At 35.1% G+C, this 18,973-nt stretch overlaps 1 protein-coding gene across 1 annotated transcript in view; it reads left to right on the top strand.

Annotated features, from left to right (window-relative positions):
* Positions 1-927: 927 nt before the first annotated feature.
* TSPAN12 (tetraspanin 12) overlaps positions 928-18,973 on the top strand; it is a 152,703-nt gene continuing 134,657 nt past the window's right edge. The window contains exons 1-2 of the mRNA XM_032761561.2: positions 928-950; positions 2,423-2,553. The gene's annotated coding sequence lies outside the window, so the exon portion shown is untranslated. The remainder of the gene's footprint in view (positions 951-2,422; positions 2,554-18,973) is intronic.

Raw genomic sequence — 18,973 nt, 5'->3', positions numbered from 1 at the left:
GCCCAGATTTAAACAAATACACACCTTCTTCTCTTTCAGTTAGTTTTTTCTGCAGCTGAATTAGTCATAATTTCCTTTTTGTTGTTTTTTTTTTTTTTGCAGTCTGCAAATACATCATCAGCAATTAACCATTTACTTTCTATTTTCTCAAAATTTATTTAAATGAGTTTACACATTATCTACTGTTAGCACAAAATAAATCTTTAAAACTGATTAACCTTTAAGTTAAAAAGATCAATTTTTAACTTAACATTTTATTAGTGTATATAGTAAAAAAATACACGTTTTAAAGTCCCATCTTTGCATTGTCTTATATAAATTAAAATACAATGTAATTTTGAAAGGGTGCTTTTGGATCATTCAAATATTAAAATATCTCTGAAGATTGATTCCTATCAAAAGTTTTTAGTTAAGTATAGTTTATTGCTTTTAATGCTATGAAAATATTAGAGATACATTTTGACTTTATCTTAAAACTTTATATATTGCCATGTCTTCAAAATATACTCTGCTTTATTTAACACTTTTGTTGGTGCTGTCGTTAGCAGCACATGCTTAGGAGTTGGACAACATGAGAGTAAATGTTTTATCCATAACTCACTGACTGTATTTAACTGTTCCTTGCCTCAGTTTCCTCACTTCTAAGTGGGGATAGTAACAATTCCTACTTCATAGGGTTGTTGTAAAGATTAAAAGAGTAGATATATGTAAAGTTTGTAGAAGGGGGCCTGACTTTTGCAAGCATTATAATGAAGAGTGGTTAAAGTCATGGGCACTGGAATTGGGTCTGAGTATCAGTGCCAGTTCTACCACATACGTTCATTTGGGAACTGGAGAGTAATTTATTTGGTCTCTTCTGTAGGCTCCTGTCTTCTCCATCTGGTGAGGATGATAATACATATTATGTGTTGTAGAGCACATAAGATGAAAGACTTAATATCTGCCATGTGGTAAGCACTCAATTAATAGTTCCCAGATATTTCCAATATATTTTAGAAAGCCTTTTAAACATTTTTTATGGCAACTAAAGAGTAAGGTTTAATGTTAAGGTGAGGAGAGGCAAGAAAATAACAAAAAGCAAAGTAGTTTATAGTCAATGGCACTTTCAGGGCAATAAAGGAATATTGCTTCCTTAAATATCAGTCTGTGGTGTAGACAGCAATAAAAATCACTTTGATTTGAATTAACACAGCACTGGTCACTTTTTTCTTACTTTAAAGCCCATTTGGTCCTAAAGTCCTCATTTATCCACAGAATAATTCCATTATGATTTTGATACCCAGGGCTGGGTTCTTGCAGGGTTGGCAAGTGTTTGTGTGGGAAGGCCCTCCTTCCAAAAGTAGCTGCACCAAAACAAGCCACCATTCAATGCATTATTCCTGATAAAAATGCCTGTTTTTTGGGAGTTGTCAGAAATCAGTATATTTTGTGAATTGGTTTATTATCTCTTAACAATTAAATGAGGAGTAGGGCATAAAGTTTTAACGAGGAACAGAATGAAGAGTATCTCAAAAACTCAGTTGATTTTCTAGGCCCTGAGAATCTCAGATAGTAACAATGATTGAAAAGTGTTAGATGTACTTTTCTTTACATTTAAAACCCCAAATTAACTACTGGTTTTGTAAATACTTATATTTTGAAAACACAGTAGGAATAAAAATAATTGACCACAGTTTGAAAATTATTGTACAGTTTTGCAATTTATAGGTCGAGGAATCATAACTTTAAAAGAGTTCCTGTTTCATGATGGCTAAAAATAAACTTTTGGGAAAAAAAGGCACCCAAATTCAGGACTAGAGGTCAGTACAAAGAGGAACATGACTCACAGAAATTACATTAAATTAAAGTTCTATCCAAAAAAGTGAGAGGAATGACTTCTATTCAAATTTATACTATATATGTATTAGGAAGGATCTTACGGTTATGACTAATTCAGAGCCTTAGATTTCTTCTCTATAAACTGGAGCACTTGTCTCTCAAGTGTATTCTCAGTCTTCTTCTAGTACCTTGGTCAAAGCACAGCAGTCTCCATAGCATGTATTTAGGCATTTCTTTCTCAAGTTCTTTCTGCTAATTTAACACTGACCCTGTACCACAGATGTGAGTCACTGTCATAGTAACACTTATGCTCTGAACATTGAATGTTCCTGATCTACTGTTATTGCTCTGGCCTCCTCTACTATTTTAATAATGATTTTAATATGCGTTGTATATCTATTGTTTCACAATATGTTAAATCTCAATAGCTAATTTCAAGCTTAATAGCACTGTGCTAGTCAGTGTAATTCTTTTCATAGTCAATTGGAGTTGTATATGATCCCCTTCTCTTGGATACAATATGTGTGGGTATAAGAAAAAATATTAACTTTATTGAAATGTATATTGTCTGGTTAACCACAATAATGGAACTTTTAATTTTTAGATCCTGTGCTTCTACACAAGTTTTCTTGAAAATTATCATTTATTGGGATCATAAATTGTGGCTCTTCAATCCAGATTTACTCTACAGAACAAGCCTTATGTGGAGAGTAGTATTATTTGCTTTTGTAAAAAGTAAGTTTTTTGATACTCTTATTGATTCAAGAATGAGTTTCCCTTGATAAGAAGCAATTTTACCTAACAATGAAATGATTAATGGCACATAGCTTTATGAGTCAAGGTATTTATACAAGAATGTAGAAAAGTGGTAATTTTATAACTGATTTGATCAGAGTGTCATGATTGACAGAATTCTTTAAGGACAGATATTTATACAAAGAATATGGTACTATCTTTAGAACAAAACAATTTATGTTTTTTGTTTGTTTTTTAAATTCTCTAAAAAACAATGAAAGATAATGTAAACGAACTATGTTGGTTTTGGATTTGCAATATCATTAGATAGATATTAAATTTTAAAACCTTACTAAACAGTAATGAATGACCAAAATTAGTTCTAAATGTATATTTTAGCATAACTGTACAATAGCTAGTATAAATTAATTGATTCTTATAATTAATTTTATTTGCTAAAATTCCTATTAAAATCTTTGAATACACAATAAAGTACAGCAAAAAAAAATTCTTTTTAAGGAATAGCTTCCTGCTTTAAAGTTGGAATCCTCAGAAGATGTTATTAAACTATATATCAGTGACTCAGTTAAATTCACAGGAGATAGCATTTCCCATTAAAAATTCCTGAAACAGCTCATTGGGCAAGCTATATAAGTTTACTCATGGCAATTGCTAGTAAACTGTTCTGGAAGTTCATAGAATTAAATATTGAAAATGCAATCCCTGACTGTATTTTGGATATAAATCACACACCTACCAAGTTCGACTAAGAAACTAAGGTGTAGTGAGGAGTCACATTGAGCTTGTGTATATATATCTCTCTTGTTCTTGCATTCTTGGAATTGACAATATCTAGCTGTAAAATGTGAGTCTGTCATTTTATTTTCCGTGATGACTCAGTGAAGACTTGGGAGGATCATGAGATCCTCAAAACAGCAGAGGGGACATTAGGCTGCAGACTAGGTATGAAAGGTAAAATCCCCTATTGTCTTAGTTTCATTTCTTTCTCTTAACTTCCTCATTGCTGTCCTGGGTTGTGGAAACTGTTTTCATCCTAGATCTGTTTTTTATTCAAAGACTTATTTTAGGAAAAGGTTATAAACTGATTCTGTGTGTCTAGCTTTGGGAGACTGGCTTATCCCTACTCTGAAGTTTTTCTGACACTAAATGATTCTTCCATTTTCTGCGGACACCAACTGAATGTCTTTTACAATTCAGTCCTATTCTAACGCCACCTAGAGTTAGTGTCAGCCTCCACAGGTTTAAAGGCTCAGACCCACAAAATTGCCCTTTCTTCAGATGCCAGTTGCAAGTCCTGGGTCCCCAGACTACCTGCACTTTTGTTCAACTTGGTGACAATTTGAAGGGTTCCCACATCCCTCCCCAAGATTTGATAATTCACTAGAACTCCTCAGAGAACTCAGAAAAACACTATCTATGTTTGCCATCTTATCACAATGAATGCAACTCAGGAGCAGCCAAATGGAAGAGACACAGAGGGCAAGAAATGAGGGTTAAGTGGGGTATGGAGCTTCCATGCCCTCCTGACACCTTGATATGTTCACCAACCTGGAAACTCTCAATACCTGATTATTTAAGGTTTTTTGTTTGTTTGTTTTTTATGCAGGTTTCATTTTGTAGGCACGACTGATTGAAGCTTTAGGCACTGATGACTGAACTCAATCTCCAGCCTCTCTTCCCTCCTAGAGTTTAGAAAGTTCTAACTCTTTAACCACTTTGTTGGTTTTTCTGGTCATTAGCCCCCATCATGAAGCAATCTAGGGACTGCCAAGTCACCTAATTAACATAACTCAGGTGAAGTTAAAAGGTGCTTGTCATAAATAACAAAAGGTACTCCTCCCACTCAAGAAATTCCAAGGGTTTTAGGAGCTCTGTGCCAGCAATCAGAGACAAACCAAATATATTTTTTATTATACCATACCTACCCATCTCAGGTCTTATTAGATCCCATAAAAAGTTTATGATGTCCTTATGAACCAGTTTAAATGAGCTCCCATTGGCCAAATTTGTGAGAGATAAATGACAAAGAAGCAAAAACTCTTTCTTAAGTATAATGTCAACCATTAACAAATGTTGAAGGAATGATGATGTTTGAAAAAATCATCACTTGGGAGCAATCATATTAATAATCAGTTCAGACAGGAATGATCAGCTGATTCCAGAACAAGTGGGTAAAAATGTGATGAGGAACAGGATATTTATGTAGTATCAAAGTATCTCCTCCAAAATATTTATTAAATACAAGGGAAACAGCAGTTTTACAAGTACTTGTCTAATACTGAAACCCAAGTGATTAATGTTTAACATCAACAAAAATAAGGCAAACCAATATCATGTGCCCCTAATATGATGCTCTGGAAGAACCCAACATTACTACTGTAGCATTCTACAGAAATGTAGTATTCTGTAACAATCTATAGAGAAATGTATAACCTGAATCTAATCATAGGGGAATATCAGACAAACCTAAATTAGGGGATATTCTACAAAATAATTGACCTATACTCTTCAAAATTGTAAGCCAAAAAAAAAAAGGAATAATTTCAAACTAAAGGAGACCGAAGGATATGACATATGATCTTTGATTACAATGTTGACCAGATTTTTCTTTAAAGACATTATTAGAACAATTGGGAAAAAATATAGTCTTTAAATTAGATAATATTATGGAATCATTGTTAATTTCTTGATTTTTGTATCAAACTGTAGACATGTAAGAGAATGATTTTTTTCCTAGGGATTATGTGCAGAAGTATTTGGAGCAGAGAGAATCATGGCTGTTAACTACACATTTTGTTTTGAACAATTACAGAAATTTGTTTTTATGAACAATTTTTTTCTAAACAGTTTTTTATCAAAATGTTATCAAATATCAATAATTGGGGAATCTGCGTGAAGAATAAATGTGAAATTATTTCAAATATAACATTAGACAAGAAAAGTGTGGCTGTCCTTTTATTCAAGGCAGAGGAAATCTACTGTAGAGCTAAGGAAGCTTCAGCATCAGAGCCCCACACTGACTTGAACTCTTAATAAGGCTCTGGAAAGGACTCTAGTGTTGATATGGAGTGTTAGTCCTAGGGTTGCTGTAATAAATTACCAGAAACATGAGGACTTAAAACAACAGAAATTTCTTCCCAGTTCAGGGGGCCAGAGGTCCGAGATCAAGAAGTCACAGAGCTGCACCCTCCCTGGAGGCTCTAGGGGAGAACACTGCCTTGCCTCTTCTGGCTTCTGGTGGTGGTAGGCATTCCTTGTGTCTGTGTCACTGCGTCTTCAGATGGCCTTCTCTGAGTCTATGTCCTCTCTCATAAGGATGTTTATCTTCTCTCATAAAGACACCTGCCTTCTCTTTTCTTAAAAGGATGCTTGTCATTGGACTCAGGGTCCACCTCGGTAATTCAGAATGGTTTCCTCTCAAGATCCTTAACTAAATTGCATCCGCAAAGACTCTGCCCAAATAAGGTCCCATTTATGGGACTGGGGGCCAGGACATAGGCATATCTTTTGGGGGGCCACCTTTCAACCCACCACCACATGTGGTTTTATGATTTTTGTAAAATTTGCAATGAAATATTTTCACTTGGTTAAAACCTGTTTCTTTCCATTTCAACATTCCCTCTGTTACACTTATCCTTTGGTTGGGTGGCTTTGGAGTTCTAAGCAAGTTGAGGATCTGATGGGAATTTGAGTAAGACATGCCTTTTATGTGAATCTAGGAAGATATATTTATGTAGTTTGTAGGGCTGGCTTCTAGGAATACTTTCGTGCCTGCTGTACTGACTCACACTGTTCTGACACAAAGGTGCAGGGTCATACCCATACCATCCTATAGATGTGTGCTATAGCAATGAGCACTGGAAGTAGATGGATCAAACAGAGGTGTCAGGGACAGGGGAGGTTTGAGGGACACATTTTAAATAGATGAAACAAGAAGTATGTGGAAATTTCTTACAATTATGTGATGTATAAAATTATGAGCAGGCTGGTTGTGGTGGCTCACACCTGTAATCCCAGCAATTTGGGAGGGAGAGGTAAGCAGATCACTTGAGCCCAGGAGTTCAGGACCAGCTTGGGCAATATGGCAAAACCTGGTTTCTACTAAAATTACAGAAAAATTAGCCAGTTGTGGTGACATGCATCTGTGGTCCCAGCTACTCGGGAGGCTGAGGTGGGAGGATCACCTGAGCCCAGGAAGTCGAGGCTGCAGCGATCCATGGATCGTGCCACTGCACTCCAGCCTGAGTGACAGGAGTGAGACCCTACCTCAAAAAAAAAAAAAAAAAAAAAAAAGCAAAAGATTCGGTTCTCATCAATGCCTTGTCAAAAATAGTCTCCCTTATTAGCAATATACTTGCTGGTGAAATATGTAGAATTGTAAATGCACAATGTATACTTTTTTCAATATGGAGATTCAGCAAAATTATATTATTATATTGATCAGAATTCTTATTTGTGAGTCACCAAAGTTTTGTAATACTATAAGCAATTAATGTAACTGTGTGAAGTCACACATCTTATGTTTTCAAATATATTAGATTGTATCTTAGCCTGTTTGCTGTAAAATGAACTGAAGAAGTCTGGCTGTTACAACCAAAATATGTAAATTGCTACTGACTCAGTGAAATGACCTGAAGAAATACTAGTTCAGTAAAAAAACTCTTATCAATGTCCATCAATAAGCCAATGTGTGTAGTATTAATTTACACAATTATATACCTCCGTACAGTACTGTCAGTTTAAAAATGGCTTTTTCTTTAATTTCACCTTAGTTTTCTTCTTTCCTTTTTTTTTTTTTTTTTTTGAGTCAGTGAGACAGGGTCTCACCTTGTCACCCAGGCTGGAGTGCAGTGGCGTGATCATGGCTCACTGCAGCCACAATCTCCTGGGCTCAGGTGATCCTCTGGCCTCAGCCTCCCTAGTTGCTGGGACTACAGGCATATGCCACTATACCCAGCTAGTTTTTTTATTCTTAGTAGAGACAGGGTTTCACCATGTTGCCTGCATTGGTCTCAAACTCCTGGCCTCAAGCAGTCCCCCCACCTCAGCCTCCCAAAGTGCTAGGATTACAGGCGTGAGCCACTGCATCCGGCTTCTTTTATTGAAAACTATTGATCTCATCAAAATTCGAATATGATTTTCAGGAAGCATCCCAGTTGAAGCAAAACAAAAAAACAAGTAAACTTAAAGAAGAATGGAAGACACTTCAAAATGTCAGAAATCCTTATTATCTCACAGTAAAAATTCTGATTGCTTAAATTATGAAGATAAGAAAAAGGGTTCAGGTGCCATGTTTCATGCCTGTAATCCCAACACTTTGGGAGGCTGAGGCAGGAGGATTGCTTGAAGCCAGGAGCTCAAGACTAGCCTGAGCAACATAGTGATACCCCATCACTACATTTTTTTTTTTTTCCAGAAATTAGCTGGGCATGGTAATGTGCACCTATAGTCCCAGCTACTCAGGAGACTGAGGCAGGAAGATGGCTTGAGCTTGAGCCCAGGAGCTCGAGGCTGCAATGAGCTATCATGGCACCACTGAACTCCAGCCTGGGCAACAGAACGAGACTTTGTCTTTTTTTTTTTTTTTAAGGATCAGAATATCCGAGAAACTTTGAAAAATAAAAATGTAACAACATAGAAAATTATGAAAATCATAAATTTTTAAATAGGAAATGAAAACATATTGATTTGAGGAATAGTGAAGAAAGATACAATTTACATGAACATCAGTGACAAGCTGGTTATTGTCAATGTACAAGAACATTTAAGGTTGGAACTACGCAAGAAAATGTCACCCGCCTTGAAATCACACAGCTCATAGATGAAATCAGAAACATGGTAGAGGTTTACTCAAGTTTTTAAACAATCCTAAACATTTATGTGATGTTAAGTAAAGAATTGTGAAGCTGCAAGATGCTTACCTATACTATTAATACAAAAAACCCCCACGATATTGTCCACTTGAGAAAAGAGTGAGTTATCTTCCTAACCTCTCAATAGAAAACAATATTACAAAATCATTCTTATATGAAAAGAACATCAAAAGCATACAGCCAAAAGCATAGCGAAAAAAGTAATTCAGAGATGGGTCAGACTAATTAGTACAAATATTAGCCCATATTTCTAGGTGTTTAAATATTTGTGTGTTTGCCACTTAAAAAAAGTAAACTTGTGGTTTCTTTTTCATTTGGAATAAATAGTGACTTTTGCATTTGTATACTTGCATTATGTTTCTTAGAGGGGACCTCAAAACTATGCATGCTTTATTCAGTGTCCACCACTACTGGTCTGAGGTATTGAATAGACACTGAAATTTGAATATGAGTAAATGTTAGTAACTCTGTTTTAACATATGCAGTTATCTTTATTTTACAGATTGAGGATTTAGTCTCTCAAAAGAGCCCCTAGCACTGTGATTTAAAAAAGCATAGATTTTTCGAATTAAAATGGTGTTCAAATATCTCCAATTCTCCCATTGTGGTTGATTATTCAAAAGATGTCTTTCTATCAAACAATTAAAAGGTACTTGTTTTTTAAAAATGAAACACCAATTGGTGAAAATTTTTAAAAAACCTTGACTTTAAACTTTTTTCCTGAATGTGTAGGTGTGTCTATAACCAGAAAGAGAATGACTATATGTATGTATTTCTAGGTTGTTAAAATATATATGAATTAAGCTGTTTTGAACAAGAACTGTATTTTCCAGTATAGCCTTAGGCTCACAGAAAGTAAATTTAACTTCTGGTTTGATAAGAATAGGCCACAGGCCAAGCAATAAATAAGTGGCTTAATTACCACAAGTTTTTTTTTAGGTAACAGTTTTAAATCATGACTAATAGCAAAAATCCTGGTTGTAAAACAATAAAAATTATGGTGAGGAGGTTTTCAAACCAACCTTGCCCTACTCTGCCCTGACCCTCTTTAATTTTCACAACATTGTGAATATACTTAATGCCATTAAATTGTACATTTAAAAATGGTTCAAATGATAAACTTTAGGTTATGTATATTTTACCAGAAAAAAATGCAAATGATATGTAAATATTTCATTTTCAGAAGCTTGCTAGAGTTTTTTTTCTACTTCTTTATTATTTGGAAAAAACAACAGCTTTTCATAAGTCAGCACCACAGATCTTGCATGATAAATGTGCTTCGTAACATAAAATCTATATTTTCCATGAATTTAAACTGTAATCTTAGGAAGGCCAGTCAAGGAACCTTAGTCTGTGGCCATCTCCTTATTCCTTCCTCCTTGTAGCCAAGTTTTTATCCGAACTTTGACTCTGTGGTCCTATTCTTCTCAATGTTTTGTCTCCTTCACTTCTACAGCACCAAAGTTTGCTTCTGTGTTTTGTTTATTTGTTTGTTTATTTTTTAAAAAAGAAATGCAGCCTCTTTGTTGCATTCATAGTCTGAAAAAGAGAATCACATGATCACGTTTACTCTCTACTCATGACAGCTTCTCTAATCAGCAGTCATTAGAAGTTGTTGGGCCAGGTCTCTTCTGTGGTCAGACATTGATCTTTGCATGATCCAGTGTGGTTCAGTTGGGTTTCTGGGGGCATGTGACACAAAGCATGGCAACATGCATGCAAAAACTGGTTCTGGCTATTCCATTTGGCATTAAACGACTGCTTGGAAGGGTTAATGTAGCATTTTTGAACATTTTGCTATGGACATATGACATGCATTGAATATTTATATCAGCCAAACTAGAATTAAAGCTATCGCTACACACACACTTAGGCAGCACACATTGTGAAATAATGCACTCAATGCAACAGTAAATCAAAATTATTTAGGTTGGAAGGCAGAGTAGTCTATGATATTGGCTTCAGATTTCTAACCAAACTAAAGGCTTAAAGAATAGTGGTAGATGATGGCCTATTGCATATTTGTGAGATCTCATCTGTTATAATTACTGTACCTTACTCATAATATATTTCATCACCATCAATTGAAGGCATAGTTTATCTAAAATGACCAGATAATATCACCGCCACCAAGATCCTGGACCACAGCCAGTCTTCTGGCATTTCAGTGATCCTTGAGGCAACCCAACACCACTGTGAACAGGATGTTGAAGCAGCTGTTGCAGTAAAGTAAAAGGGGGCATTTGCGATCACTGGGCAGAAGAAACACATAGCAAATTGTACCACCCAATTTTAAGTAATGCAATAATGCCTTCAACAAAACATAATCTTCCTGTTAAAAAGTGTATTTGTATCAGCTAAGGCAGTCTTGGAAATATAGTAGTCTTTTCCCAAGAAGAAGTTCTCCTTTGGCAAAACTTGATAATTTGTTAATTTATTTATGTATATATCTGTGTTAATTGTTCAATCTGGAATTCTAGTATATGTGACTTTTCAAACCACTCTTGTTGATTGCTAAAGAAGAAAGAACTAGGGTTAGGAATAGAAAAGGGAAGTAAATAAAATAGTAAGAAAAAATACTTTAATTAGCAGTTAAATTTGGAAAAGATAAGGCATGTTTAAAGGAAGAAAACTTAGTCCCTAGAAGTGACATGAATGAGCTTTCTCATGTACCAAAGAAGTTGATGAACACGAACTAGGGATATAAGGGCATGGATACAGGAAGGAAGGAATTGGCATGTAAATGTCAGAATGTCTATGTCATCAAATCAGAAAGACATTAAGCATTTGGACAAAGAAAAAACAAAAAGTTGGAATGTGAGATGGCAAATTTATTAAACAATAAATGATACTGACCTATTATCTCTTCCTATCTACTAAACTAAATTCTGGCTTTATCTAGTGTATTTTTCCACCCATACTGGTTCCCAAATAATGTCCTGTCTTGCTTGATTGGTCTTTGAGGCTTTCATGATGCATATTAGGAGACGGAATATGGGCAGAAAGAGAACAATTTGCATACTAGCAGGGTTTAAGGACTAAAACTTTCATGAAAGTTTATCAGATACAGTTTGAAGAGAGAGGCACAGAAGTTACCATATGAGAGAGAAGCTGATGCGAGAGAAAAGGAGGATTTTAAGTATTGCAGTAGATATATGTCTTCTTCATGGACTTTTAAAAGTCCATATGAACTTAAATTATTTAAAAATAGCTTTATTGGTGGTTTTGTCTGGCTGCATGGCTAAGCTGACCCTGGACTTCATGGACTCAGACTCTATAAACATTGCATTGACTTGTACCTAATCCTCAACTTGATGCAACAGCTGTGCATGCATCTTGTTGAGACTGCAGTGAAGAGAGGGAGCCTAATAGTTTCTTTTCTGATTTGTGTAGTGAACATAAAAGTGTAAAAGCTTTAACTGGTTAATTTTTTATTTCAGTTACTCCATTTTATTTTTCTCCACTATACCTTTTCTCACACAGGAATTTTTTAACATATGACCTCTACAGTTAGGAAACTACTAGTATAGTTTCAAAAATTTTATTTTTCATAAATTTATACTGCCCACCTCAACTACAGTTTCCTCTCTCCTCCTACATCTGCATAGGTTTCAGATGCACAGACACATCAAAATACAAATAGCCAGACAGTATGCATACACAGTTACAGTCCTTCACTATCCCAGTCACCCCCACTCCCCATCTCCATTTCTGTCTATCATACCCACACGCACACACACACACACACTCACACACTTTATTTGTTGTCACAGCTAAAAAGGCGACAGTAAGAAAGATAAATAATGCATTTTCCTTGGTCAAAGCCAAACAGTTGATGGCAATTCTTGAAGCCTCATAGTTTTAGCCATTTTGAGAAGGATCCTGCTGTTTTAAAAATAGTTAATAAAGGCCTAGATGTCCTGTAAAATGCAACTTCAATATTTCCCCAGCCTGAGGTGAGTAAATTTGATAACAGACCTAGCTAAGGTTAAAGAGTCTAGCTTCTTATGGCTATATTTATGTCTAATTGGACCTCAAATATAAAGACTTTCCATACCATAAAATGCTACAGGGGAACCACAATATTGAATTAATATTATTAAAACCCTGCTGGAGAAGGAACTATTTGTGGGGGTGCCTGATTATGTCCAGCATAGGGTTATTTGCAGGTTGGTTCTCCAACAGCAACATTTTATATAGAGCAGCTTTCCCATTTGCTTGGTGGTCCTGCCAGAGGTAGCATAACCTGCTCAAGTTACCTGGATCTGCACCGATGTTCTATGACTGGAGTGTGTGTTTCAAAAGGATAAATATAAAGGACAGCTCTAGAGTTTGTCCTTTCCATTATTCCTAAACCTAAAGTGAGCCTCTCTCAAGTTTCCTTGGGGCTTTAGATAATGGATAGTAAAGTTTCTCCAAATTTGGTCTCTGATGTACTATGTGAACACACAATTTTCTGTCAGAAATTTCTTCTCCCTTCAATTCTTGTATGCAACTGAACCTTTCTGAGGATAAGGAGACCAACCGAAAAATACTAAAGAAACCTGTTCATTCAATTATTTGCTTTTCTACAAAAGTGAACTAGTCAACCAAAGTGAACTCTTCACTCCCTCTGACAAGAGCCCTTCTTTGCACTCCAATCCCTAATTCTCCATGGAAAGTCTCATAGAAGTTCCTATCAACAAGTTTCCCTGAGAAATGTTCCACAAGTTCAGTTCAATTTACTTATCAGCCCCCCTTTTCAAAAATACAATCTTTTGTCTCAGCCCTAATTGTAATAAAAAAATCTCTTGTAGGAAGATGATTGTCTACTTTCAGGATTAAGAACACATGAAGGGCCAGGTGCGGTGGCTCACGCCTGTAATCCCAGCATTTTGGGAGGCCGAGGCGGGCCCATCACCTGAAGTCAGGAGTTCGAGACCAGCCTGGGCAACCTGGTGAAACCCCGTTTCTACTAAAAATACAAAAAATTAGCTTGGTGTGATGGTGCGCACCTGTTATCCCAGCTACTGGGGAGGCTGAAGCAGAAGAACCGCTTGAACCCAGGAGGTGGAGATTGCAGTGAGCCGAGATTGCATCATTGTACTCCAGCTTGGGCAACAACAGCGAAACTCCCTCTAAAAAAAGAAAAAAAAAAAAAAAAAAAGAAGATTACATGAAGTAGCTTTAGATAGAGTTTTAGTTATTGGTTCTCATCCTTGGACAGAGGCAGGGAACTGACTCCTGTGTTGGCTTAAGGTATCATTCAGGCAGCATTATAGCTTTGGAACCTTTGGTGAGGGAGAGATAGTGTCACAAATGATTCTCTTCCTCCTTCTTGAGAGTATGTGGTTCAAACCTCCAACAGAACACTGGTGAAGTGGGAGACACCTTCATCCAGCTGAACTGGATGCATTATCTCTCATTCTTTGGTCACTCCTCCAGTGAGAGTGTGTCTGAATGGCTTTGCTTCCCAAGGCACCTCCACCTCTGCGTCACCCTTCCCGTTTCCCTTCATTTCTAATTTCCTGTGGTATATGATATTTCCGAGAAGAAAAATAGATGCCACCAGGACATTCAATTATGACTTCCATACCTCCATCCAGCAGAGAGCCATGCCACTCAGAAGAACATAGTGTTTTGTTACATTTAATTTTGCTAGCTTATTTCACCATTTTCCACCATTTGCAAGGATCTGAGACCATAACATTGTGCTTGAGTGGGGTTTGAATGTGAGGGCTAAATCTGAAGGATTGTATTTACAATATGAGCATCTTCCCTTCACAACCTGTGTTGAGGGGAATACCTCCAGGCTTCGCTACTGTATTAGGATTTATGTAGCACTGAGAGACTGAGATGTTCCACAGACTCCATATACTTAAATGAGCCGCATGTTACTCAGATCTAATTTTCAGATGCTGCTGAATAAGATACCCTTCTCTGTAATTAACGAGGTGTTAGTAAGTCACTCATTCATTCACTTACATCTATGCTATTTACACTATGTGGTTGTTGAACATGAAACAGTTACACAGTATAGAATATATCAGATAATGTTCCCAGCTGTCTCTTGAAGATTTATTTCCTAATATTGTATATATCATGTTCTCTTTTCTCAATTAAAAGATTGTTGCTAAATAGAAATAGGTAAATATAGGCTTAAAAAGTCACAAAATAAGAATTAACATTTAAAAAAATTTACTTTTAGAGAAATTGAAAATTTGATGAATTAGCTCAATTTCTGTAAGAAATTGCGTTTTATCACATATCCTAGATTTTGGTGTAGTTCCCTTTGAATCAATTTGCTAATGTAAAGACAGATTCGTGATAATTAATTAGATCTATATTTATTTGTAATAAATGATGAAATTTTCCAGCATCATGACTGGAAATAAATAATGGATAAATCTATATGCTAAGGATATTTTATTTTATTTATCCAAGTTAATTCATTCATACATTGCGTAAGAACATTATCAGAAAAGAAACAGATTAAGATATTTCTACGTACTGTTTTAAATAACATCACTGTGAGAGGTCATTAACGTATTTTAAAGCACGCTTTGGTAGAAAAATGTTATGTAGGGCAGGAATTGATATTATCTGCTCTGTATTTTTATGGATTGAGGCCCAGGTTGGCAATGGGCCTCACATAGTCATTTAGGAAGGAGAGAAGGGGAGTCAAAAATTTCAGAAATCTAATGAATGTCTGTTCTTAACGGCTTCATTTCATGCTGCCTTCTCTTTTCAAGTAGTGCCACTATTTTCCAAACAGGTTTATAAAACAAGTCCTTTTTTGTGCATATCTTATATTTTTGTAGCAATGATTTGTATTTTATATAGTTTCTCCTGAAATATTAAAATTTTATGTCATTGAAATTGTTATTACGCTTAAGTACAATTTTAAATTAATTCCCTTATTTTAAAAACAATGAGAAAACTCTGCTTGCTCTTTCCAGTTCAAAAAATATTATTTAAACGAATTAGCAAAACTTGAACCTTTTTGCTACTTCTGGCAAAAGAAAAGATTTATTTCCCATGTACATCAGATAATGAAAACTGAACAAATGCTAACAGCTGCCAACCTATCCATTCAACTTTGCCACACAAAGCATACATTTTTAAGAGGCAGACATATGGGCCTTATATCATGTTTATGTAGACATTTGTGGATGAAATGCCAAAAAATATTCTGCCCCAAACTATAGTTACATCTTGTACCTTAGGGAAATCCATAAAAATTAATGCATCAGGTTTTGATAGAGTTAATACATTTGATTCAACTGCAATATGTTTTGTAGTTACTAGAAAACATTTTTCTTTTTCTTGGTAATGTTTACTTTTTATTGCATTATAACTTACATACAATGCAAATCATTGCTTTTGTGTTTCAAAAAATACACCACAATCAACTGGCCCATCATTTCTCAAAACTTGCTTATGCCCCTTTTTTCATCATCTGCCCCCTCCATACGCAGCCCCTGGCATACCCAACCCGTGACTGATTTTTCTCTTCAGTTTTATGACATTTTCAGGATATCATAAAAATGGAATCAGACATGATATAACTTTCTGAGTCAAATTATTTTAATTAGCAAAATGAATTTGAGATTCATTAGTGTTTTTGTGTATACCAGGGGTGTATTTATTTTAACAGCTGAGAAATATTCTACTGATGGATGTACCACAGTTTATTAACCCATTCATCAGTTAAAGGTCATATAGGTTATTTCCAACTTCTGGCAATTATACATAAAACTTCTAGAAATATTTGGTAGAGTTTTCATTTTGTGGGGGCAGGATTGCTGGGACTGGAACTGTTTGATTGTATGTTAACTGTATGATTAAGTACATAAAAATCTGTCAACATGTTTTCCAAAGTGGTTGTATCATTTTGTGTTCTCTCCAGCAATACATGAGAGTTCCAGTTGCTCCCATTCTGCCCAGCACCTGATACTGTTATTTTAAATTTTTAGCCATGCTAAGAAGTGGACAGTGTCTCATCATGAATTTAATTGGCATTTTCCTAATGACAATGATGTTGACAACCATTCCATGAGCTTGTCATCTCCATATCTTTTTCAATGAAGTGTATGTCAAATCTTTGGCATTGAAAAAATAGATTTTTTTTATTATTGAGACTTGTAAGTTTTTAATATATTTTTGATAGAAGTTATTTGTTATACATGTGTTTTGTAAATATTTTCTCCCGCTTTGCAGCTTTTTTCATTCTCTTGTCTTTCATAGAGCAGGTAGTTTTAAATTTCATAAATTTAAATTCAACATTTTTTCTTTATGTATACTGCTTTGATGTCATATCTAAGAAATCTTTACTTTATCCAAGATCACAAAGGTTTTCTTCTATGTTTTCTTGTAGGTTTTACCTTTCAAGTTTTTCGATTGGCTGTCATAACTTTTTATAAGACATGAGGAATGAGCCAAGTTTCATTTTCTTACATATTGATGTCAAGTTGTCCCAGCTCTGTTTGTTGAACGACTACCTTTTCTCCATCGATTTATTTGTCACTTTTGTAGATCTATTTCTGGGCTCTCAATTTTATTCCATTAACATATATGTCTATACATTCACCAATATCTCACTGTTTTGATTACTTAAATTCAGGCAATTAGTGTCTTCCAGCTGTTCGTTTTTCCAAAACTCGTTGGTGATTCTAGTTCCTTTGTCTTTCCATGTAAGTTGTAAAATCAGCTTATCAGTTTCTACAAATATAAATCTGCTGGGATTTTAATTAGAACTGCATTGAAGCTATAAAGCAGTACAAGAGAAAATTGGCATCTTGAAAATACTGAGTCTTCTAAACCATGAACATGGTATATCTCTCCATTTATTAGGGTCTTTGATTTCTGTCATCATCATTTTACTATTTTTGTCTAATGGATCTTGAACATCTTTTGTTAGAAAGTGCATATGTTCTGTGACACTATTGTAAAGGGACTTTTAATTTTTTAAGAAATTCAATTTCCAATTGTTTGTTGCTTGTATATAGACATACAATTTACTTTATATCCTATATTCTTGCTAAACTCACTTATTAGTTATAGGAGAATTATTTTTTCTTGTGGTAGATTTTTTGGGGATTTTCTACATAGACGGTCCTATAAATCAGGCAAATAAAGACAGTTTTATTTCCTCCTCTTCAAATTATCTTACTCTTTTTTCTCATTGAAATGAATAGGACCTCCAATACAATATTCAATAGGAGTAAGATTATTCTTGCCTTGCTCCTAATATTAGAGGAGAGCATTTAATTTTTCACCATTAAGAATTATATTAACTGAAGCTTTTTTGTACGTGCCTTTGGTAAGCTTAATGAGGTTTTCTGTATTTTTAGTTTTTTGAGAATTCTTATTAATAAATGTGGAATTTTTATCAAATATTTTTTCTGCATTGAATATGATTAACATATAATTTTTCTTCTTCAGTCTATTTATTGATAATATGTATTCCATTGTTTGATTTTCAAATTTTGAACCAGCCTTGCTTCTTAGGTAAACCCAACCTAGTTGTTAAGTATTATCACTTATTTCTATTGTTGAATACAAATTACGAATTTTGAATATATATTCATGAGGAATATTGATTTGATGTTTTCTTTGTCATGATATCTTTAGCTAGATTTAGTGTAATAATGTTAACCTCATAAAATAAGTTGGAAAATTGTTCTCCTATTTTGTGAGAGAGCTTGCTTAGATTTGGTGTGTGTTTTTTTTTTTCCTTAAATGTTTTGTAGAATTCAGCAGTGATGCCATCTGAGCTTATAGTTTTCTTTACTGAAAGGTTTTAAACTAAAAATTCAATTTCTTTCATATATGTAGGACTATTCAGGTTATCTGTTTCTTCTTGAGTGAATTTTGAAAGTTCTTTTTAAAAGAATACATTTACTTCACCTAAGTTATTGCATTTATGAGCATTGCATTGATCATAATGCTTTTTTTTTTTTTTTTGAGACGGAGTCTTGCTCAGTCACCCAGGCTGGAGTGCAGTGGCGTGATCTTGGCTCACTGCAAGCTCTACCTCCTGGGTTCATGCCATTCTCCTGCCTCAACCTCCCAACTAGCTGGGACTACAGGCGCCCACCAGCACGCCCCGCTAATTTTTTTTGTATTTTTAGTAGAGACAGGGTTTCCCCATGTTAGCCAGGATGATCTTGATTTCCTGACCTCGTGATCCACCCGCCTCAGCCTCCCAAAGTGCTGGGATTACAGGCATGAGCCACTGTGCCTGGCCGATATTGCTTCTTTATAATACGTTTTGTGTCTGTAAAATCTGTAATGATTCTTCTTGATATTGATAAATTGTGTGTGTATGTATGTGTGTGTGTGTGTGTGTGTGTGTGTGTGTGTGTGTGTTGGTCAGTCCTACCAGAGGTTATAAATCATATTGATCGTCACAAAAACTCTTTTGGTTACATTGATTTTATTCAATTATTTTTCTGTTTATGTATTTCCACTCTATTTTTTGTATTCTTTTTCCACATACTTTGGTTTAAACTTGTTCTAATTTTAACAGTTTTCTAAGGTTTTTG

The sequence above is a fragment of the Hylobates moloch genome, unplaced genomic scaffold (assembly GCF_009828535.3).
Source record: "Hylobates moloch isolate HMO894 unplaced genomic scaffold, HMol_V3 SCAFFOLD_1, whole genome shotgun sequence".
Taxonomy (NCBI): Eukaryota; Metazoa; Chordata; class Mammalia; order Primates; family Hylobatidae; genus Hylobates; species Hylobates moloch.
This window is presented reverse-complemented; position numbering and strand designations above follow the sequence as displayed.